The sequence below is a fragment of the Mus musculus genome, chromosome 8, assembly GCF_000001635.26.
Source record: "Mus musculus strain C57BL/6J chromosome 8, GRCm38.p6 C57BL/6J".
NCBI classification, from domain to species: domain Eukaryota; kingdom Metazoa; phylum Chordata; class Mammalia; order Rodentia; family Muridae; genus Mus; species Mus musculus.
The window spans coordinates 18,497,468-18,522,065 of record NC_000074.6 but is presented as its reverse complement, the minus strand read 5'-3'; the positions used below and the strand labels follow the sequence as shown (position 1 = coordinate 18,522,065).

General features: G+C 43.4%; 1 long non-coding RNA gene and 1 other non-coding gene across 2 annotated transcripts; both read left to right on the top strand.

Annotated features, from left to right (window-relative positions):
• Gm40463 lies at window positions 1–24,569 on the top strand. The gene is made up of 2 exons (XR_870171.1): window positions 1–209; window positions 24,293–24,569. It is a non-coding gene; the product is annotated as a predicted gene, 40463 (long non-coding RNA).
• On the top strand, window positions 9,421–9,551 carry Gm24469. Its single transcript, XR_003947701.1, has one exon. It is a non-coding gene; the product is annotated as a small nucleolar RNA SNORA17 (small nucleolar RNA).
• Window positions 24,570–24,598: the final 29 nt, after the last annotated feature.

The window sequence follows — 24,598 nt, the reverse complement described above, 5'->3', positions numbered from 1 at the left end:
TAAAGCCTGAACTAGACACCTTCTTAGGCCTTCCAGACAAGTTGGAGACTTTGGAGCTCAGAAAGGGGCTTCTGAAAGGCAGGGCTGGCTTGTCGCAGCACACAAATCAGCTGGGAGCTGAGCCAGGGCATAGAGCCTGAAACCACAGTGAGGGGCATGGAAGGAAGGAAACAGCAGTAAGAGCATCACAAGAAGAAGGCAAGCACTGGGTAAGCCATGGAGGAGAAGCCAAGAGGTATGCTGGGTACAGCAGCAAGATAAGGGCACTCCCAGCTGTGTTCCGAGCGAGCCACGCTTGGAGTTCAGTCAGTATGCTGAGAGCTACATTAAGGTAGTCTTATGGAACCCTACAATATTCCTTGTTCTGAGGCTTCTCACCCTACTGTGTCTGTTTTTGTTTGATAGTCTTTACTTACTGTGGAGAAAAGAATATGGGGGAGGGGGAAGGTGGTTGTTTCTGAGACATAATCTTATCCAAACAGTCATAAGCTGGGGGTGGGGGAGAGGCTGAGGAAGAGACTTTTAGAGTCCCTTATACACCTCCTTGATATTTAATTACGTGCAAACCTGCCCTTTAGAGCCCATAGGAGCCTCAGGGAAAATGTTATGTCAGGTAATGAATTTTTATTACGTGTACTTGAGCATTGTGTTGAGTCTACTTCATTACCAGCTTCATGTGGCCTTTTCCCAATCTATTGACCTCAGGGCTGAAGGAAGGACCTTCACATGGTACACACTTTAGCAGATTCAGATCTGTAATGGACGCCAGGATTTTGAAGGGCCTAATTCAGCCATGGAATATAGATTTGTTTATGCAGGATCTGGTGAAATTTTCTGTGCTGTATACATCCCATTCCTTGAAAGTTGAGTTTCTTGTCAGGGGAGGATGTTACTCAGGTATTCTTTGAACAAATTTCTCCCCTCCCCATGTCTTGCCTAAGTAACACAGTGTTTGATTAAGATGATGATACCTGCCTAATTATATTATTTAAGACTGGATGTATGATGTGCATTAAGACACAAGAAAAGTACATTTCTTTTTGGTTATATGACAGGTGATACTCAATGTATATCTTTAATTGAATGAACCAAAAAAAATCAAGAAAATTATTTTCTCAAATAAAATGTTTCATTTAGATGCTGCATTTCTCCCCTATGTGTTTTAAGTGCTGGCAGAATGACCCCCCACATTAGTTACTTTTATGTAATTAAGAAAGACAAGTTTATTTGGGATTATATTTCCAGAGGGATGTGAGTCTATCTTGGTTGGGAGGGATGGCAACAGAGCAAGAATGCAAAATGACCAGAGTAGGAAGCCGAGAGATCACATCTAATCCAGAAGCATGGCGCATAGACACTGAAGTGTCAGTCGGGTGAGGTTACCTAATCTCAGAACCTGCCCAGGAAGTGATCTACTTCCTGCTGCAAGGTCATGCCTCCCAAACCACCCCAAACAGTACCACCAGTTAACGATCAAGTGTTCAATACCTGAGCCTATCAGAGACTTTTCATTCAGGCCACCACACCTGCTTTGTGGATGTCTAGTCCCTTGTGTCTGCATCCTACCACCATAGGTAGTCCATTCGTGGTTTCTCAGCTCCGTTATAGCACATGACATATTGACACTTTGCTCACCCCAAAGAAAGTTATTCAGTTATCATTTTATCTGTCCAAGTGCAGAGGTAACAACGAACTAACCAACCACCCGAGCAACCAGCCAGCCAGCAAACTTTTCTGATATGAGTATACCAAATGTCAGTGCAACATAATTCTAATGTAAAGGTACCCAGACTCATTATTGTGGAAGTCCTTTTCCTCTGACCCCACATCTCTGGCAGGTATAGCAGAATGCCCTTCATTGTCTGTTCTGCTTTTCTGCATTGCTGAAGTAGGGTACCAAAGGGCAGCCAGATCTGCAGAGTAAGCTATCAACTTACAGATGCTTCCGCAGTCTCCTTGGGTCCAAACAAAAAGCAGAAAGAGAAGGGTATTGGATGGGAGACAGGCTGTACGGACAACAGGGAAACTGTGTACAACAGCAAGCAAGTTGACTACCAGGCATAGTCCTTCTTTTGTCTCTTAGTGATTCCTCCTGCTTGTGTGAGATAATATGCAGGGATAAAGCACAGCATAGCTGAAGGTAGACATGGAATGGAGAGGCAGTGGCTGAAGGAACCGTCCAGGGGTGAGCTGCCCAGAAGCCACAAAGTCTGTACAGAGGTGCTAATGGAGTGACAATCTAAGCTTGGGGTTTGCAGAAGTTGCTCCAGACTCAGGCAAGAAAATCTAGAAAGCATATGTGATAGGTAGTATCAACCAGGATTTTCCACACCCAGTGTGTGTGTGTGTGTGTTTTACATATATATGTATATATAATGCATAAAAATGCAGAGAGGGCAAGAGAGTAGTATGTATTATGTATGTATGTACGTATGTATGTATGTATGTATGTACAGAGAGACAGAGGGAGAAGATGAATAAATAGATGATAGATGGTAGGTAGATAGATAGATAGATGATAGGTAGATAGATCTATTGATAGATACTCTGTGGTTCAGACACATGGTTATAGAAACTGATAAGCCCACATGTAGATGCTGGGCTGGAGAATGAGACTGGACCCTTCACTTGAAGTTTAAGACTCTGGTGGAGCATTCCTTCTTGCTTGAGAAGGCCTGGTTGTTTTGTGTATTCAGCTTTCTGGCTGGATATAGACAACCTACTTCATTGTCTGCACTCTACTTTATCCAAAGCTCATCAGTTTAACTATTAAGGAAATACTCTTACAGAGTCACCCAGAATAAACTTTGATTATTTGGGTACTATAGTCAAGCCAACTTGACTCACATAAAATGACTCACCACAGAACCAGTCAGGTTGGACACTTGTGGAAGATGGAGATCTCTTTTCAGAGCTGTGCTTCCTTTGAGTCTACATTCTGACCAGAAGCCACACATGACTGTGGCACTGGCTGTGTTAGAAATACACACAGGGAGGAAGTGGAGGGAAGGAGCACACCACTCTCCATGCCCCTGGGGATATGGTGCCCCCACCATGTTGGTCACATGAAACTCAGGATGTGAGGGCATATCAAATTTGCCATGGCCTTTTGTGGTTTAAATAGGAAGTGTCTCTCCAGGAACTTTTCACATCCAGCTGGTGGCAATGTTCTAGAAGGTTCTGGGAACTTTGAGAGGTGAAACCCAGATAGAGAGAGTATGTCAGTGGGGGGAGGGGAGTCTATGGTGCATCTTGTTCCTGACACTTTCCTCTTTCCCTGCTTCCTATCCACCACAGAGGGCTCAGCTATCCCCCACTACCTATGTTGTTCACCGTGATGTTCTGCTGACAAGGGTGGGCCCAAGTGACTCAGTGTGGATTGCGAGGCAAAATAATCACTGTCTCTCCTTAATTGTTCCGTCGGGTGTTTTGGTCACGGCCATGTAAAGTAACTAATTTTCCCTCTTTATTGAAGTGGAGGACCTGGGAGGAAGATTCTTTGATTCTTTGTGGTGTTTCTACTGCAGAAAAACATTAGGAAAAAACAAGAAACACTGAGAAAGGTAGAAAAGCTATTATCACCATTGAGAATGGAAGTCTATTCCTTGAGAGGGTTTAATTCGGTCATAACCTCAATCTCGGCAAAGTCTTGGGCTGATACCAGCATCTGCACCCTGGATTACAGCCTTGCCTGCCCGCCTGCTGTGAAAGGAGAGAGAACAAGGACCACAGGTCCTGCTTGTCCTGGGCTTCTCCAATGGAACCAGACTCACAGTCGCTGCTTACATCAAAGCAAGCCCGTCACAGGGAAGCTGAGGAGGATCAGAAGCTGGCACTTAGCATCTTTCTTTTATTTTCCCATGATTACCCTTGTTTCTGCTCCTGGAGATGGGCTCATTTCAGCATCCTCAGAGGCTAGCTTTTCAAAAAAAAAAAAAAAATCACTTACATTTGCCCAGGACAGAAGCAAATGAAATTGAACATCCCAGCTCTGACACAGATCCAGATACATTTTTAAGACCGTTCAATTTTCTGACTATACCGGAATCATTATGAGAAACTATAGAAGAAAGAAGATAACAGAAAACAACCTAGCATTCAATCAATTCAGAACATCTGTCAGGACCAGGTACTATAGTTGAACTGGCTTCTAGGATATAAGCATGCCTCACAACTCACAGGGATCTATGCGTGCAGGTGTCTACATGGCATTCTTTGTGATTCTCTTCCTCATATATATTTCATATATAAAAAGTATGTTAACAGAATGTCTGTGTGTACACATGATTTATATTCAAAACTGGAGAATATTTTTTTTTTTTTGCATAGCCCTAGACATCGATTTTCTGCTTAAAATGACTTGAGAATATTTTCCCGTGTCATTACTAGAGAGCTACACCACTCATTTAATTCCTTTAAAAAAACTATTAGTTTTCAAATTAAAATGAAAATTTTACTTATATTTGACTATGTTGTATGTATACAATGCACACACACACACACACACATACACACACATTTTGATTTTATACCCAGTCCTCCTTTCCCATTCCCCCTGGATCTTCCCAAGTTTCTCATTTTGTTTCTCTTTTTGAAACCCACTGAGTCCAATTAGTGCTGTCTGTCTGAGCATGAGTCCCCCATCAGCAGCCATGTTCCCCCCCCCCACCCCCACACTGATCACCAATAGCTCCTCAGCTAGGGTACAGTCTCACACTTATTTAAATCATATTGTTACATATGCCAGTTTTATTTTTTTTGTTTTGTTTTTTGCTTTTTTTTTTTTTGCTGTTATCAAGATTGCCATGGCCATCTGGACATATGCACTGTGCTATTTGGTAGGGCACATTTTTGGAAAACTGATAGACTAGAGCACAGACCATGGATCTTGTCCCAGTTTTGATTAACCCATAGCTTTTGCAAAAGTGTCCATGAGGGAAGGACCTTTCTTATAACATGTGATATCCTTAATTTCATACTCCAGTATTGGACATTTAAAAAATTGTATATGGAGCAGGATATGGTGGTGTATGCCTTTCATCCCAATACTTGGGAAGCAGAGACAAGGGGAATCTCTGAATTCAAAGTAGCCTGGTTCAGCCTGGTCTACAGAGCAAGTTCCAGTACAACTAGGAGCACACATAGAAACCCTGTCTTGAAAAACCAAAACACCTATAGGGTTACAGACCCCTTCAGCTCCTTGGGTGCTTTCTCTAGCTTCTCTATTGGGGGCCCTGTGTTCCATCTTAGAACTAACCAGTACCCCCCAGAGCTTGTCTCTAGCTGCATATGTAGAAGAAGACAGCCTAGTCAGCCATCACTGGGAAGAGAGGCCCCTTGGTATTGCAAACTTTATATGCCCCAGTACAGGGGAATGCCAGGCACAAGAAGTGGGAGTGGGTGGGTAGGGGAGCAGGGTGGAGGGAGGGTATAGGGAACTTCCAGGATAGCATTTGAAATGTATATAAAGAAAATATCTAATAAAATAAAGGAAAAAGAAACAAAAAAGAAAAAACAAAACAAAACAAAATAACATTGTATAAAGAACAAGCAAAGAGTAGAGGAACATTGTAGGCTGAAGTGGAAATTTCTGGTTTCTTTGGTGACTCAGTTGTGTCATGTGGTGTTTTTCTGGAAGCAGCCTGGGAAAAGGGCATGTGATGGTTTGCTAGAGTGCACACTTGCAAGAACATGTGACGTTGGAAAGAGTATAATTATAACCCGAAAGACAGTGGATGATGCTGTATGGTATTGGTTTGCCTTGCCATTCTTTGCTGGTCATTGCTGGGCTTTGCTGATGCTGGTTTTGCTGACCATGCTTTGTGGTATTGGGACAAATATCTAGAATCTAGTTAAGAATTACGCTGTTTTAGAAAACTGGGGGTCATAGGTTCTTCTTTATGGTCTATGACTTTAGTAGCCTTGGTTAGTTGGCTGGGTTTCTGCTACCAGTCATGATTACCCTCTTGTTCATAAATGGTCTTATGTCTAATTATAGAGTTATTACTGTCAGTGTATGTGTGCCAATAGTGCACCCTTAGGTGACATGCTGTTCATTGATGTGATTCATAGGTGTCATATCTGGGTAGGACTGTTGGTTGTCCAGTATTTTGTTTGGAAGCTTGCATACAGACTTCTGGTACCATGAAGCTGGTACTCAGGGAAGAGGCTTTTAGGCCACTTCCACTTGGATGCTTTTGGACCCTATGTATAAAGTCAATGGTGCCTTCAGCAATAGAGACTTACCTTCCACCCTAGGCAGCAACCAATGGCAACAGCAATAGCATATCATGTTTGGGAGTCTCTTGAACAACTCTGGCTAACAACTCAAAAGAGGGCTTGTCAAACCTGGGGTTGGATTTTTTTTTTTTTTTTGATAGGTAGTCTTTGACTCTTGAAGGGAATATTATTAGCCCAGATGACAAACTTTCAGCTGAAATGTATATATGTTTATACACTAACTTACATGTATCCTAGGCATTTTTAGGGATGGTTATGATTCCTTCTGACCTATTCAGACATCCTACTGTTATTGTAGGCTCTCCCTCCTTCTTTTATATTTACCTTCCTCTCCTCTATATTCCAGTCCCCTCCTTTTTTCCTACTCCTTTATTTCCACCAGATCACTTTCACCTTGCTATTCCTATCCCTGTTGTTCTCCTGCCACACCCCGCGACCCCTTTCTACTTTTCTGGTTTCTGAAGTGACTCCATTATTTGTACTCAGACCTGAAGATGTAGAACTAGAAACCTCAAAGGAAGAAAAAAATGTCTAAGAAATATTAAAAAAAAGTTTATTCTCTCTAGCAATTAGGGGTATGGGAATCAAAACAACTCTTGAGATTTTTATCTTACTCCAATCAGGATGGCAAAGGTGATGACCACCTGACAACAGATGTTGGAGGGAGTGTAGGGGAAAGGCCCCTCATCCGCTGCCGCTGGGATGCAAGTGGTCCAGACATTGTAGAAACCAGTATGGAGAATTCTCAACAAACTAAAACTCTGTCTACCATATGACCCAGGCATACCAATCCTTAGCATGCGCCCACAGGAGTGCAATCCTACTCTACAGATACTTGCTAGGCCATGTTTATTTCTGCTCAATTCACAATACATAGGAACCTAAATGTCCTATGACTGAGGAATGGGTCATGAAAATGGTCCCTGTACGTGATGGAATACTATTTACCTGTAAAGAGAAATGAAATCATAGACATTGCAGGTAAATAGATGGAACTAGTAAAGATCATAGCTTGTGAGGTAACCCAGATGCAGAAAGGCAAATGTCCCATGTTCTTTCAGTACTACCCCCATTCTTTAATGGCCAGCTCAAATTCTGCTTCCTTCTTACAGTTGTCCCTTATACCCTCAGAAAGGATACAAGTTCATGAATTCCCTGAGCATGGGCTTTCTAACCAGCACCAATGCTGCTCTTGATTACTTTAAACCCGTATGCTCACCTCTCTGTTGACTGTTACCTATGTCTACCTGGACTATGGTTATTCACATCCACAGACCTTCTCTCTGATGAAATATAGAGTTCTTTACAACTGAGGTCCAGGACCTTTCCATCTTTGTCTCCTTTGCATTATCAAGCACAGAAGAACACATCCCACTGGGCGCATTTGATACTTTCATTCTTTTCAACAGAAAAAAAAAAAAGCACAAGAGGGAGATGGCCATGATGAATGTTTTATATGGGCACACAGAAGCCGCTAATGAGTTGACAAAAGAAACAGCACACTGTCCTTAGTCCAAATGTGTCTGAGTCCTTCCCAGCGAGGCCCGGGGAGAAGCCAGACATGCAGCAATTGCAGAATGCATCCAAGGATTCGTCACATCTAATGATGTTACATATAATTTGATCGCCCAAGGCACACTTTCCTGACCACTACACATCTTTTCTATATGCACTCTCTTTTTCACAGTTCCGTTTTCACAACCTGGAATAAATAGGAAGACAGAACAGTGGGATGAGAAATCAATCACGATGCTCTTGACACAGACATGAAACAGCAGCAAGGGACATGGAAGATGGTGAAAATTTATAATCACAATAGTTTGTTTTGCTGTCAATAAGATATTCTGCTCCTGTAACTTGTTTCAAAAGACTAAAAATGTTTTGTACATATAAAAGTCTTCTTTTTTTTTTTTTGCTCAATATTATAGTATTCCTATTCTGTAGCTTTTATTCCATGTGGCATTTTATTTTATTTTATCTTTGCCTAGGCACAGGAAATATGTTATTTGTAAACCCAGTTATTTGTAAACCCAAAAAGCGATTACCTACACAAATGTTTAAGTAATAGCAGTTTTCTTTTTTTTAAAAAATCACAGTATAAATTAGATGCTGTGTCCCCTGCTTTTAGTTCATAGATTGAGCTCTTATCCCACGTGATAAAATTAGAGGAGGATACCTTGGTGGGAAGGATCAAGTCATGAAGTCTGGACCTTGTTGTTGACTTTAGTCCCCTTCAGAAAAGAAACCAAGGGGTCAGGTTGCTCTCTTCTACAACGTGACAGTTTGGAAATGTGTACATCCTCACGGAAAGTGGAGTCAGTCAACAACTTGCTCTCGTAGGCACTAGCCTCCTGTCCTGTGAGAAGTAGATGCTTCATGCTTGAACCTTCTGGTCTGGGGAATTCTGTTGTGATGATGGCACACATGTCACCAGGACACACTCACTAGGCGGTGTCAATGTGGTGCCTTTTTCTTTGTCTTGCTTGGTCCTTGTTTTGTGAAATCTCATTCTCTTTGTCTTACTTGGTCCTTGTTTTGTGAAATCTCATTCATTCTCTCTCTCTCTCTCTCCTCTCTCTCTCCTCTCTCTCTCCCTCTCTCTCCATCTCCTCACTTTCAGGTGTTTATATTGCTGCTTTTCTTTTTTTTTGGGGAGGGGTAACGGTTTACATATTGAAGTATCAAACTGGATTATACAGTCTGCTCCTGTGAATGGAGTGAATGGCTATCGTTTCCTTTACCCAATAACAAATATTTCTACTACAAGGACAGCCATATTAATAGATATTTCCCACTTGGGAGTTACAAGAACGAACATGCATCAGTGTGAGGAAGTTCAGCAACACAGAAACAGCCCCATGGTCAGTTTCAGAATTATAACTGGAAACTCTACATATAGGCAAGGAATACATATAGGGGTGGAGCAACAGTGCTTGTACACATTGGTCTGTGAACATTACCAATTTAGTGGTTTAATTGTCTTTTAAAGAACTCTCAGGATGATGTCCCTTCTCTTTGCTGTCTGGGGTAGCCTGCCAAGAGCGGAATAAGAGGAGGATAGAAAAAGAGAAATACAAGAACTATAGTCAATATGCTCAATCCCTCCAGAAACATTTGACTTTGTTACTGTGACACTTACCAAATTCAGAAGGGATTTAATTTCTCCAAATTAATTTGTACCCTGCCCCTAGAGGCATGGTAAGTGTGATTGCTGTGTCACATGTGTGTCAGTAGGTGGCAGAGAGGAGATAGGTTGTGTTTTTCCCAGCGTTCTGATCTGTGGACATCTCAATGATTAGTAGCCTAACAGTCCCTGAAAACATGAGCCCAAGATGACCACCAGTCTGGAGTGAGGATCTGGGACAGCCAGGTAGCCTGAGACAACCACCAAGCATATTCAGAAAGGCTTCCAGGACTGGGAGCAAGACAGAAACTAGAAGAACCCTGCCTGTGACCACGAGACTCTAGCAAAAGTGAGCCCGAGATAGACAACCCTTCTAAGGGGCCACTCAGGCAGGCTGGGTAGGAAGCAAGCTTGTACCCCTTTGCTTTCCTGACCAAGCCAGCTCAGTCCGTCAACCAGATCTCAAGGGAGGGAGTGAGGATTGAAAAGACAAGGACAATTAGACAAAATGATAACCCGACCCCAGCCAGTGCTGAAGCTGAAGCAGCTCTATGTCTCTCCAGCCTGCTTTTATATCATTCTAGGTACATCCAAAAATACATGGTCAGTTCTTAGATCAAAGACAAAGTAATCAAGCCAAGTAGCAAACAAAAAGATCACACAAGATAGTAATCAAGTAGAGAGTAAGCAAAGAGATCACACAAGTAGTAATTAAACAAAGCAGTAAACAAAGCCCCATGGTCACTGTTTCTGACGTTCTTACCTGAGCCTACTTACTTGCTTGAGCTCAGTGACAAATGTCAAATTCCTATAAGTAGCACCAAAAGCTCTCAACACTCACCCAACTGCAGCTAGTGAGCGACAGGGCCAGATCTCCTGCTCTCAGGATTCTAGGACCAGGACTGCAGCATGCCACAGGTGGTGAGGATCAAAGGAGGGAGAAGGGTATTTCACCATTGTCCACACCTTCCCACCAGAGACATATGGTAGGGTCAGCTGCCAAGGGTCAAGCAAGAGGACCACCAGATTGGTGCCATGGACCACGGACATAGCCTGAGATGACCACCAGTCCAGTGCCATGCAGCCCAGGGAAAACAGACCATGTCTGAGCTGAATTCTGTCTGGTGCCATAATGCCCCAGAAGGGCATAGCACTCTTGAGACCACTTGTGAGGTGACTCCAGACACTCCAAGATGCTACTCTGGATGCCACTAAGAGGAGCAAATAAGTAGTAGAGAAATGGAGAGAGAGAGAGAGAGATACAGAGGGATGCTGGCACAATGAACAGAGGCAGAACTGGGGACTTGAAGGAAGTGAGGAATAGCCTGATGTGAGTAGCTGATGATAACTCCTGGCATTATGGTGAAGTCCTGGCCTGTGCTGCCATGGGGGGTGGAAGGGGAATGTGACTATCTGGGTTTGTAGTCCTGCAGCACAGGGGTCGGTTACCACCAAAGGCCAGGGGGACATCCCTGGTCTAGGCTAGCACCCGGAGTTATATTGATGCCTGCGAGCTTTACAGAACGGGCCCTACCTCTCACCTGGGAGTCGTGAGAGAGCTGGCCTAGGGAGCAGGAAAGTAGAAGAGCTGACTCTGCTCCTAGGCAACTGCGGGATTCAGGAGAGCAGGCCCCTCACACTGTGGGAATGTGGGTGAGTCTAGGATACGAGCATGAGAAAGCTGACCCTACCACTTGTCTCTGCTGTGGTAGCATGGAAGAGGATGAAATACTCTTCTCCCCACCTCACCCCTTACCATCCGCAGCAGGCTGGAGACCTGGTCCTGGGGTCATGAGAGCATGAGAGTTGGCCCTATTTCATCAGCTGCAGCTCTTGGGAAAGCAGCCCATGCACCTCACCTGGGCAGCATAGTAGAGCTGACCCTGATGGCATGAGTGCAAGTCAGCGAGGCCTGAGGGTAAGAGCCAGCCCTGAGGGTGTAAGCATGTGAGAGCTGGTCCCGAAACTTGCCTGCCATGGTGACATGGACAAGGGAGAAATGCCCTCCCATGCTCTCAACCCGGGCCATCTAAGGCAGGTAGGAGAGTTGGCCCTGGAGTCATGAGAGTGGGGGAAATGGCCATGTCCCAGTTCTGAAATACTCAGGAGAGTGGGCCCTGTACCTTCCCTGGGCAGCAGGGTAGAGGTGGCCCTGGTTGCCTGAGTTGCTGGTGAGCTGGTCCCAAGGCATGAAAGCTGGAGAGATGACAGGCTGCTGATCAGCTCAGATACCTCTCAGGTCCAGATCAAGGGTTTTGAATCAGCCCACCCCAACATCTATCTCATTGACGAATGACTGGAGGTTAGGTGTTAGACCTACAGATCCAAAACTACAGGATATCCATGACACATGGCAACAACAGGCTATCTGAGAGGAGTCCTAGGGAGTTTTCTGTATTGGTAGAGTAGCAGAAGCCAGAGGCCTTGTACCAGACCAATGGACTCATCGCAATGAACATTGGCAAGCAAAGAAGTGTGGACAAAAGAGTGTACTATGAGATACCCTGTGACACACTACAGCTTCCATGAAGATTTTTTTCTCTGTGTTGGTGGGCAGGAGGTTGCAAGGGTGGGCATGAGGGGGAGAGAGATGGATGGGATTGGGGTGCTTAATGTGAAATTCACAAAGACCCAATCAAACGTTTCTACAAATTAGCCAGGCATGGTGGCGCACACCTTTAATCCCAGCACTTGGAAGGCAGAGGCAGGCAGATTTCTGAGTTCGAGGCCAGCCTGGTCTGCAAAGTGAGTTCCAGGACAATCAGGGTTACACAGAGAAATCCTGTCTCAAAACAACAACAACAACAACAAAAAAGTTTCTACAAATTAATTTGTGGTGTTAAATTTAATACAGTTCATTTAACTTAAGCAACTCAAATGCGTAAATCGGAAGTGGTACCTGCACAGAAACGCAGGCGTGCAACAGTTATTTTTAGATCATTAGAGGCTAGTGTTCAGCTCATTGTATTTTCTTTAACCTTGAGAAATAGATCACAGTAAAGAATGCTTTTTTCTTCTTGGGTGAAATATAGAGTAAAATTATCTAAAATAATTTCACGTGTATTCTTTACAAATGGAAAGTAACTGTAAAATATTTTCTTCTTAACCTTGTTTGCTCACCTCAGGGCATCAGATAGACTGGTGTCTAGTGTGGTGTAGCTCTTCACACACACTGAGTGACAACTGGAAGGCTGGAACTTCTGGTCACTTTCAGAGCTGGGATTGCACCTGTTAGGCATCATGTGCAGTGCAGACCTTCCCCGCCCCCCCCCTGCCTCTGTGTCTAGGACAGTGGCCCACGAGAGAGGTCACTACTTCAACCCAAGGAGCCTTCAATGGGGAATTACACTCTCTCCGCTTCACTGTCCTGTGCATGGAAGAAGGTAGGTGCCAAAGATGAGGATGGAGACATTGGTGAAGGGGGCAATGGTATCTGCCTTTCTTGGAACAACCTCAATGAGCTGCTCTACAAGCACCACCTGGAATAATGGCTGGGCACAAGCTACTACACTAGAGAGCCCAAAGCTGAGTAGTGAGGACCCGGCGTAGGGCCCCATCAGTTATCCAGATATGAGAACGTTTCTAAGCTTCTTTGAACCTCAATGTCTTTCACAGCATTTGCAATGCATCACTTGCAGTGTAGATTTGTGCTATTAGGTGAACTTGTATGTGTGAACTCCTGACAATAACCCCTGAACACCGGAGATTTCCCTACCCATAGGTGAAGGCTTACTTGAGTTAGCTTCCTGCCAGCCACTCCAAGTTCCTCAGCTCTGACCCCTTCTGTAAAGCAAATACGGCATATGCTAAACTGGGCCTTTGCTTCCATCTATAGCAATTTTAGGCAGGAAAGTTTAGGATGGGAAATGACAAGAGTTCTATAGGTTAAATAAAAGCCCTGATGATCTACAGCCTCATTTTACCGCAGAAGCATCGAAGCTCAACGAAGTGGAGAACCGTTCTCAGTTTCATGGGATTGGTTGGTTCCCAACCCGAGTTCTTACTGCTCAGCCCTGGGCTCTTAATGAGAACACTCATTCCTGTGTCCAGCCTCTATTCCAGTTGGTGCTTGTAGATGAACTCATTGAGGGCTTCCCAGCATCCTGGAAAGGTGGATACCATCATCCTCCTTATTTTGACCACCACCACCACCACCACCACCTCCATCATCCACATCACTGTTACTTACCCCTTTTTCAAAAATAAGACAGCAAGGCAGAGAAAATTTAAATAATCACTCAAGGTCCCTCAGTACTAAAAGGCTGAAGTGGAAAGGTTCTCAGACCCACACATGATTCCACAGTGCACAGAGCTTACTGCTCAATGAATGGGCTCATTGTTAGTTCATGGTGATCTGTATGTGTTTGCTATAGAGATCCCGATGGTCCCATTTGGTCCAGGTTGTGTAGCAGAGCATCATAGAGACCACATGGCTCAAACAAGGAACTGTTTAACAGTTCTGGATGCTCAGGATCAGAGAGAGGTCCATGATCAAATATGGTGAGGAACCTGATTGGCAAATGACTGTCTTCCTATAGTGTGCTCACATGGAAAAGGAAGGGAGAGGGAAGGAGGGAGGAAGGAAGCTCTGTTTTTAAAGGTACATACTCCTTAGAAGAATAAGCTCTCTAGTGACCTGCTGAAGTGGGTGCTTATGACAACAGGCTTTCATATCCTCTCCCTTTCCCAATCTCGCTGAAACTATAAGCCATGCCTTCTGAGGCAGTCTCTGTGTGTTGTGTGTATGTGTGTGCTATATGTGCATGTGCTATGTGCTTTGGGTGTGTGTGTATGTGTGTGCATGATGTTTGTGAGCTATGTATATATGGGTATATGAGTTTGTGAGTGCATGTATATATGTGTATGCATTTGTATGTGTAAAGAGAGTCGAGCGAGTTGCACTCTAGGTGGCTTCTTCAGGATGCTTCTTTGTTATATTGCATAGCTTTCCTCCTAGGCCTGGAGGCTAGAGGGACATATGTGGGTTATCATCCACATCTACTGTCTAACAGAGACCCGCTCTTCCCCATCAAGGAGGTCTGGATGCCTATGTGCTTCTCTATACTCTCTTTACCAGGGCACAAAGGACCCCATAGGTAATGTCTCATTTCCCTCCAACCAACCCCTAGAAGGATACATTCTTATTTTCTACAATTACAAAACTCGGATACGGACAAGGAAAGTTAATGCCGACTAGAATTCCCACAATGTTAGTCCCACCCTGTTATTTTTCATAGACCTGACCTGTATTCTGACAGGACCTAAGTTCCTAATGGATATTTGCAGGCCTCTAGCTTCCTGGTGTTTGCGATCCTCCAGTTTCTATAGGAAGAGGCTCAGCTGGCCACCCCTCCTGTGACCTCCACTCAAGTGGACCCATCTGTCATTTTCTGTGCTCCTTCTGCCGTGGCCTGACTTGGTTCTCTGCAGTGCCTCAGGACCTTGAGCACATCCACAGCTTGTCAGGCTGGGCAGTGCTGACCCAGAGGCGGTTTTCAAATACAGTTAGGAAGCTCAGTCTGGCCATTGAGTCATTCAGCCTGGGGACTGTCAGTCATATCTGTGTAAAGGCAAGATGGTGACTGTGACAGTGAACATTGAATAGGAAAGGAGCAACTTTAGAATAAGCAGTTTGTGGGGACCACAGCTTGGCGACCTGTTCATTACTGGTTAGGTATCTGTATTTATTTTCTATCTGTATAGATTTGACCGATCTCAATTTTTTTATAACATTGAATCCCGATGTTTATTTGTTTATTGGCCAGATGGTTTCGGTTCACGCTAGTGGGTCTGGTGATGTTAGAGCACATGGCACACTAACGAATGAGGTGAAGGGTTCTTCAGTGTGGTGGGAAGCGGTTGTGTTATCTCAGGGAAGAGCTGCCGCTGACAAATGGGATGCCGAGAGGCACCAGAGCAGTGTTTCCTTATAGTGAATGTGTAATCTAATTTCCCATTAGTCTCATGCTTCTGCTGTTCTCTCAAGTCCCTCCATGTGAAACCCAGCTCGGAACTTGTGTTGAATTATGTCACTAGCACAGGAAGCCAGAACAATGAGCGATAACAATGTACAATGGCAAGGGCTAAATGGGGCCCAGCTGCTTTCATTATCTTTGCATGTACTCAGTTTGCCAATTGTTCCTCCTCCCCGCCATGGAATCCTTCCAGCAGGGCTTTGCAGGGCTTTGGTAATACACAGATCATGCCAATCTGGCAAAGAGATCCCCGTGAACACACTTTTGGAAGACATAATGAGAATCATCACAGAGTATTATAAATAGCTATGGGAAGAGAGGACATGCTCATGTTAGAGATTGGACAGTGGCCACTGTGTGTGTGTGCCATCTGTATAGGTATATATGTGTGTGTTGTGTCTATGTGTATGCATGCTGTTATGTGTATTATATATGTGTGCACTATGCTTGTATAGGGGTATATGTGTGTGTGTGTTGTGTCCATGTGTATGCTGTGTGTGCATCTTGTATGTATACTATGTGTATGTATGTGTCACGTCTGTATAAGTGTGTGTGTGTGTTGTGTATATGTGTTACATGTTCGTTATTTATATGTGTGTTATGCCTTTGTGTGTTGTGTGTGTGTTATATATTTGTGTGGTGTGTGTGGTCTGTGTTATATCAGTATATGCATATTCTATATATATGTATATTTCCTATGTATTTATATGCTATGTGCTATGTAGTGAGTGTTGTGTGTATGTGTGTGCTTTGTGCATTTGTATGTGCTTTGTGCTTGTGTGTGTGCACATGTGTGCATGGTGTTTACGAGCTATGTGTGTGGGTATATGAGTTTGTGAGTGCATGTGTGTATGCATTTATATGTATTTGCATGTGTATATGTCATGAACACAAATGATGTGTGTCCACACTGGCATATTATCAAAACTTGATGGTGTTATGGGTTGATATGACATATTCTTCCCAAAGGTTTATATACCAAAGACCTGATGTTCAATTGTTGATGCTGTTTTGGGAGCCCCTGGAAGCCTTAATGACACAGGATCAAGCCAGGAGGGCAAAGCCCATGGTGGATTATGAGCTTGTCACATAGAACGGACTAATAATTCTCCTAATAGCAATTAGGAATCCCGATATCAGAATGCATTCGATTTCATCTGAATGAAACTGGCCATATAGTCATAAGCCCTGGGAAATGGCTGTTATCTCCCAGACTCTCATGTCTTTTCCTTGTTTATACTGACTGTGGAGTGGAGGTGGAGAATGCATGTGTGCAGTTATTTTCAAAGTTAACCATAGACTGGTATGGCTCAGGGATCCACGTGGTGGCAGAACCAGAGAGTAAGAATGTAAAGAAAGTTCCAGTTCATGGTTGCCAGTGCTGGCTTGTACAGTACACATCCTGTATGCAGCAGAAAGAACAGGCTCCCATGCAAGGATACTGCTTATTCCAGGGACACACGGACTCCAGAGACAGTACAAGTTAGCTGTGCACTGGTCAATGTTTTACATCTCACTGTAACTAATATCCTATCAACTTCCTAGTATAAATGAATTATATTAATCCAGTCCTCCTGCCACCTTTCTGCATTCATGTTGAATGAGCATGTGGTTGTGGGTGGTAAGCACACCCATGTACATACACAGACTCCAGAGGAGATGTTGGATGTCGTGTTCTATCATTTGAAAATTTAAAAATTCAACTTTATTCCCTTGAGACAGTGTCTTTCATTGACCTGGGGCTAGGCTGGTGGCTAGAAAGCCCCATTATCCTCTTGTCTCCACCCCAATAGCCCTGGGCTACAGGTGTGTGTGTGTGTGTGTGTGTGTGTGTGTGTGTGTGTCTGTGTGTGTATGTTTGTGTGCATGTGTGTATGTTTATCTATATGTACGTCTGTATGTATGTGTGTGTATGTATGCATGTGTATATGTATGTGTATGTATGTGTATATGTGTGTGTGTATCTGTATATGTGTGTATGTATGTGTGTGTGTATATGTATGTGTATTTATGTGTGTGTATGTGTATATGTGTGTAGGTATGTGTGTATGTGTGTGTGTATGTATGTCTGTATATGTGTGTGTCCATGCCCAGGTCTTGTGGACTCTCATGCTTATGCATCAAGTGCTCTCACACATTTAGCTCTTTCCCACCCCTCACCCCCAAATTATATTACTTTTAGAGTATAAATCACCTTGACTTAGTCTCATTTGCTGGCCTAGGATAATAATGGCCAGAGTCCTCAGGGGTGTCAAAGATGTAAACAAGTTTGCTCAGCTTCTATTCCCTTAGGAACGTTTTGCTAACCTTTACAAACAGATGTCTATGCCTTGTTTATTTCACATATGTTTTTAGAGACTGTCTTATCCTAGTTGAGATGTTTTACAACAGGTTGACCCCTGGTGGGAATTGGCCACATGGGGTCAATGTCCGTTCTTGGATTTGGGTGCTTGATGAAATGACCGATCTTGAACCTGTTTTTCTTTCCTCATTTTATAAACACATCCAGGTTTAGCCAAAACAAAGGTCTGTGTATATCTGCCCAGGCTTCTGTATTACTGGAAACATAGCTTACCAGTCTCCACTCCTATTCCTTTATGAGATTGGTACTTTGTGGGCTATCACTGTTTCCAGTTTAGCAGAAGGGAACACTCAGCTCAGAAATGTCACATGACTTAGTGGAGGTCCAACAACTAATACAAAGCAAGTAGCTTTTCACCTCTGGGGTTCCAACTGTGAATTGGTATTCTTGTGGCTTGAGTGTGAGCTCTGAGCCAGGTTGGGCAGCATTTGGAGCTACACAGGCCTCCTGGAACTTGACAGTCACATCAAACAGATGTTATCTCTTTTGTTATTTTAGTAGTTCATCCCCTGACATGGATCATAGAAGTGGCAGGTGGTGTTTAAAATAATAAACAGTAACCAACATGGAAACAAATCCGCCTTTACAATATACACAGTGGTAAAGATGTTATAAGAGCATATAAAGACAGTGCAGTTGGGTAAACTTAATACTATCGAAATAAGAGCACAATTATCACCATTAAGCCTGACCCCTAATGTGCTTCTTCTGATGCTGGCTATCAGGAACTTTTTCAGTATGCTTGTGCTCTGTTCTATGAGAAGAGGAGGGGCTGGGTGGAGGATGGATCTCTGTGTGATTTCCACACAAATGTGTCCTCATGGTAAGAACAGTGATTTCCCAGCCTGTTTGAGAAAGATCTGCTGAAATCCCACATGTCCCTTCTGACCCAGTCTACGGCCTTTACACAGGACGTGTGTTATACACTGACACTTATCTGTGCAAATACTGAGAAAGACAAAAACAAAAGCCAAGAAGCATTTCAGGAAAGGTATAAGGCAATTTCTGTTATAGGACCTACTAGATAAAGAACAGATTTCAACTAGAGACAGAAAGAATCAGACAAGTTGAGCTGTTTTGTGAGCTCCCAAATTAGGTGAAAAAGAAAGTATTCCCATGTGAACTGGGCTAGAAAATAAGTATGGTCCTGTTTCCTTCCCAGAGCAGTTATAGCATCATCGTATGCTCTGCTGTGCATGGAGGCACACTGATAATTAAGATTCAAGCTCATCTCAATTTTCTTTGCTTTCACTTCCTTTACTTTTTTGAAATAAGTCACCAGATTTTTTTTGTCTCTGATGTATGAAAGGAAGAAAATTAAGTTCTTTAAGCATTAAATGACACAAAGACACAATATACCTGTGGTGAGATAGTCAGGTCTTTCTCAATTACCTGCTGCAAGTAATTAGGTGGTCACATCGACAAGAAAAGTATATGATCAACTGGGAGTTGTTTGTGTTGCATAATATAGGTCCACACAAAGACTGAGGGAGTAGCAGACTTGGAAGTTTCTGATACTGTGACATAATGAGAATCTGTGCCATAGGCATTCTATGATGGATAATAATGCCTGAGCAATGGCTAGCATTCACAGTCAACCTAGCAACCTAGAATTACCTGGGAAGTCTCAGTTAGGACTTGGGGGCATGTCTACAGGAGACTCTCCTAAGTTGATTAGTGTGGGTTGGCCCAGCCAACTGTGGGTGGTAACATTCCCTAGGCAGGGATTTCCTGAACTACATGAGCTGACTAGTAAGTGAGCAAGCAAATGAACCCACACACATTCATGTCTCTCTACTCTTGATTATGGATATGTCATGGGACTAGCTGAAGTTCCAGTGTTGACTTTCCCACAGTGATGGACAGTAACCTGAAATTGTAATAATCAATACGGCCCTTCCTCCACTAAGTTGCTTTTTGTAACAGCAACAGGAATGAAAGGAGATCAGTTGGCCTGCCACTTTGCTTTGGTTGGCTGATACTGTGTTATGCAAACAGTATATGTGTTCATGGCATTGCTAGCTAGGGGTCCTCAGGAAGACCAGAGCATGAGGCTTTGCAAAAGCACGTCAAACACACAGATATGTCATAGATAAAACACACTGCACAGCATACCAGTGGTAGGCGAGGAAAGATAAGTAAACTGGCTAATGATGGGCAGCAACTGGCTGTCAGGGTGGCGACTCGTGCATAACTTCTTGTATGCATAATGTGGCACTGATTTCTGCTTCTCTGGGACTCATTCAAGCATCTAGCAAGTGAAGTACCAGTGAGCTGGAACATCTTCCTTCAGCAGATAGCTAAGCAAATTGTTCCAGGCTGCCACTGTCAAGTGGATTGTCTAACTTGGTAAACAGCTCAGCTGCCTGTAGGACTTATGTCTTACCTATTGTTTTTGCACCCTGTTTTGATTTAGGACTAGGTGGGTTACCATATTGGGTGTAGATTAGCCCCTAAAACGTATAGCTTTTTATGTGTCTGCCTTATAGGGAGGGAGTTCATCTGATGGTGTAGCTGACTCTGTCCAGACACTGCAGGCTTCTCCATAAGGAGTAGATGGATTAGCAGCCAATTCCTGTTCCTAAGCAGGAAACTTGTACTGCCATGAAGAGCTGTATTAAGGGACACTGCCAAGTGGCTTGGCTAGAAAAATCACCCTATAGTTATTCCTTCTTTTAACTTATGATTGTGTATGTGTATAAAGTTTTACAAATATATGTATGTATCTATATATGTATGTATGTGTATATATATATGTATGTGTTCATTCACACATACATATACATTGAGAATTTTGTGCATTTATATAATTTATTTTGATCAAACCCATGCCCAGTGCCTCCCCTTCAGCTCCTCCTGGATCTTTGCCATCTGAACTCCCAATTCAAGAACACTTTTATTTAACTAGAGTTTGCCTGATGCTGCTGGTATATGCACAAGTTTAAGGACATCCACTGGAACATGGGCTGCCTCTTAGGGGCCACATTCCTGAAGAGAACTCACCTGACCCCAGGAGCCATCCAAAGCCAATAGCTCTTCAGCCAGTGTAGGTGATGAGATCTCCTTCCCCATCTATGTTGGGATTTGGGCTGGCCTGACTTTGTTCAGGTTTTGAGCATGAAGCCGTAGCTTGTATGATCTTATGTGTGCCATGGTCCTGTTGTGTCCAGGCAACACTGTGTGGCACCGATGTTACCTGAGTCCTTGCATGGCTCCAGGGATTCACCTAATTGGATGGCAAGGGAATGAAGAGCCAACACAGAAGAGCTGGCATGAGGTAGACTGGGCTCTCTGATGGAGAAGAAGCCTCAGCATCCAGAAGCTCAGTGTGTTTATTATATAGGGAGGTGGCCTGTTGCCCACGGTTGAACAAGGAGGCAGGGTTACATACAGATAAACAAGGAGGCAGGGTTATTACATACAGATTAACAAGGAGGCAGGGTTAGCCAATCCTGGAAGGAGCAGTATGTAGGTGAGCAGGGAAGAATGCTATAGAGGACACTTTCTGCATACACTGTCAACATGCACACTTACACCAGAGGAGTCTCTGACATCCTTCTGAGCTTTACCTGGAGAAGGCTTTGCTACCAGAAGATGGCCCAATTTTACACTTGATCTTAGCCAAAAGGCCGTGAAGCGATGATGACCCAACTTTAATGGTGTATAAAGGACGTGTTTTCACCAGGCCAACTCAGCTTCCTGCTCTGAGTGGTTGCTGGCTCCTCGGTGGAAGGCCCCTTTTCCTTTTCCTTCCTGTGGCATGTCCTCATGTTACCTCTTTGCTCCCAGGCTTCCTGACTGAGTGTTAGGAACACTTCTTACTCTATTCCCTCTGAGTTGTGCTATAGGGTAATGCACGAAGCTGATGTTATAAGTAAAGGTTTAACCAACTGAAGCCACAGGGTAGAGGCTGTCAGAAATAAGGCAGGAAGAACATAATTAGCAAAGCAAATATGTGGAAAGAGGTTGAGCCTAAAGTTTGCTATCATCCTGTGGCATTTGGTCCTTCCTCTGAGAACATTAGCAGAAATCCCTTCCAGAAATTTCTGTGTGGAGCATATCGATAGCAGTGGAGGCAGGATGTCATCACCAGTTAGCATTAGTCTGTGCATATTGATTGGTGGGTTGTAACAAAATTAATTAGTTGCTGAGGCATAGGCTTGTCAAATCATGTTAAATGATTTTATCTCCAATACAGAGAGCTAAATGTATTCATTGGATTTGAGATGCAATCCCATAATTAGTAATATTAAATTAAGGCTTTATGTCAAAGTAGGGGTTGCTATATATCTTTTGAAGTACTTCTTTCCCCCCCCCAAGAGAATATATGAAAGCAAATATAGCTTTGGTGCATATGCATTTATGTCTCTATGTCAGGGATTCAAAAAATTAACTGATTAGAAAAGAAGAGTCAAGAAACTGTAATTGTGTCCTTGAGTTTGCTTCTGATGGGGTACAATTCCTTTTCTTTGCTCTCTTCTCTTCTCTTCTCTTCTCTTCTCTTCTCTTCTCTTCTCTTCTCTTCTCGTCTCGTCTCGTCTCGTCTCGTCTCGTCTCTTCTCTTCTCTTCTCTTCTCTTCTCTTCTCTTCTCTTCTCTTCTCTTCTCTTCTCTTCTCTTCTCTTCTCTTCTTTTTTCTTCCTTTTAAAAAATTAGATATTTCTTCATTTACATTTCAAATATTATCCCCGTTTCCCCTCTGACAACCCCTATTCCATCTCCCCCACCCCCACCCGCTCACCAACCTACTCACTCCTGCTTCCCTGTCCTGGCATTCCCCTTCACTAGGTCATCAAGCCTTCTTAGGACCAAGGGCTTCTTCTACCATTGATGTCCAACAAGACCATCCTCCGCTACATATGCAGCTGGAGCCATGGGTACCTCCATGTGTGCTCTTTGGTTGGTGGTTTCATCCCTGGGGGTTCTGAGGGTGCTAGTTGGTTCATATTGTTGTTTCCTCCTATGGGGCTTCAAGCTCCTTCAGCTCCTTTGGTCCTTTCTCTAGCTCCTCCATTGGGGAACTTGTGCTCAGTCCAATGGTTGGCTGAGAGCATCCACCTCTGTATTTGTCAGGCACTGGCAGAGCCTCTCAGGAGACAGCTATTCCTCTTCTTCTTCCTCTTCTTCCTCCTCTTCTTCCTCTTCTTCCTCCTCCTCCTCTTCTTCTTCTTCTTCTTCCTCTTCCTCTTCCTCCTCCTCCTCCTCCTCTTCTCTTCTTTTTCTTCTTCTTCTTCCTCTTCCTCTTCCTCTTCCTCTTCCTCTTCCTCTTCCTCTTCCTCTTCCTCTTCCTCTTCCTCTTCCTCTTCCTCTTCCTCTTCCTCTTCTTCTTCTTCTTCTTCTTCTTCTTCTTCTTCTTCTTCTTTTTTTTTTTTGAGACAGGGTTTCTCTGTATAGCCCTGGCTGTCCTGGAGCTCACTTTGTAGACCAGGCTGGCCTTGAACTCAGAAATCCACCTGCCTCTGCCTCCCGAATGCTGGGATTACAGGCGTGCGCCACCACACCTGGTTGCAGTCTAACTTCTTGAGTTCTTTGTATATATTGGATATTAGCTCTCTATCAGATGCAGGGTTGGTAAAGATCTTTTCCCAATTTGCTAGTTGCCTTTTTGTCCTATTTACAGTGCCCTCTGCCTTACAGAAACTTTGTAATTTTATGAGGTCCCGTTTGTCAATTCTTGATCTTAGAGTATAGGCTATGGTATTCTGTTAAGGAAATTTTCCTCTGTGCCCATGTGTTCAAGGTTCTTCCCCACTTTCCTATTAGTTTCAGTGTATCTGGTTTTATGTGGAGGTCCTTGATTCACTTGGACTTGAGCTTTGTAGAAGAAGATAAGAATGGATCAATTTGGATTTTTATGCATGCCGACCTCCAGTTGAACCAGCAGCATTTGTTGGAAATGATGCCTTTTTCCCACTGGATGGTTTTAGCTCCTTTGTCAAAGATCAAGTGACTGTAGATGTGTCGGTTCATTTCTGGCTCTTCAATTCTATTCCATTGATCTACCTCTCTGTCACTGTACCAGTACCATGCAGTTTTTTTTTTTTAAATTTTATTTTTTTATTACTATTGCTCTGTGGTACAGCTTGAGGTCCAGGATGCTGATTCCCCTAGAAGTTCTTTTATTGTTAAGAACAGTTTTCACAATCTTGTTTTGTTAGTTTGTTTGGATTTTTTTTTTTTTTTTTTTGTTATTCCAGATGAATTTGAGAATTGCTCTTTCTAACTCTATGAAGAATTGAGTTGGAATTTTGATGGGGATTGCATTGAATCTGTATGTTGCTTTCAGCAAGATGGCCATTTTTACTGTATTAATCCTGCCAATCTATGAGCTTGGGAGATCTTTCCATCTTCTGAGGCCTTCTTCAATTTCTTTCTTAGAGTTTGAAGTTCTTGTCATACAGATCTTTCACTTGTTTGGTTAGAGTCTCACCAAGATACTTTATATTGTTTGTGACTATTGTGAAGGGTGTTTTTTTTTTAAATTTCTTTATCAGCCTGTTTATCCTTTGAGTAGAGGAAGGCTACAGATTTGTTTGTGATCATTTTATATCTGGCCACTTTGCTGAAGTTGTTTTTTGTTATCTCCTTCCAGCCTAGCAAAGCTGGCTATGACCATCCGCCGCTTAAGAGGAGCCACCTGCTGTGCTGCTCCTTTGATGTGCCACTACCTGCCCGAGGCCCAACCTGCCTGAGGCAGAACCTGTTGTCTTCCAAGATTTTCTGGAGTTAGCACCGAACTGCAATCTTCACGAGTTCCCACTAAAAGACTGACCTATCTACTTCAAAGAAACTTTGCATGGCTAGGTATGGGCCTCCCCTCTTCTTTATAAAGCGTGTTTGCTGACATTAAAATTGAACTTTGATCAGAATGACTGTCTTGGTTTCATATTTCTCTCAC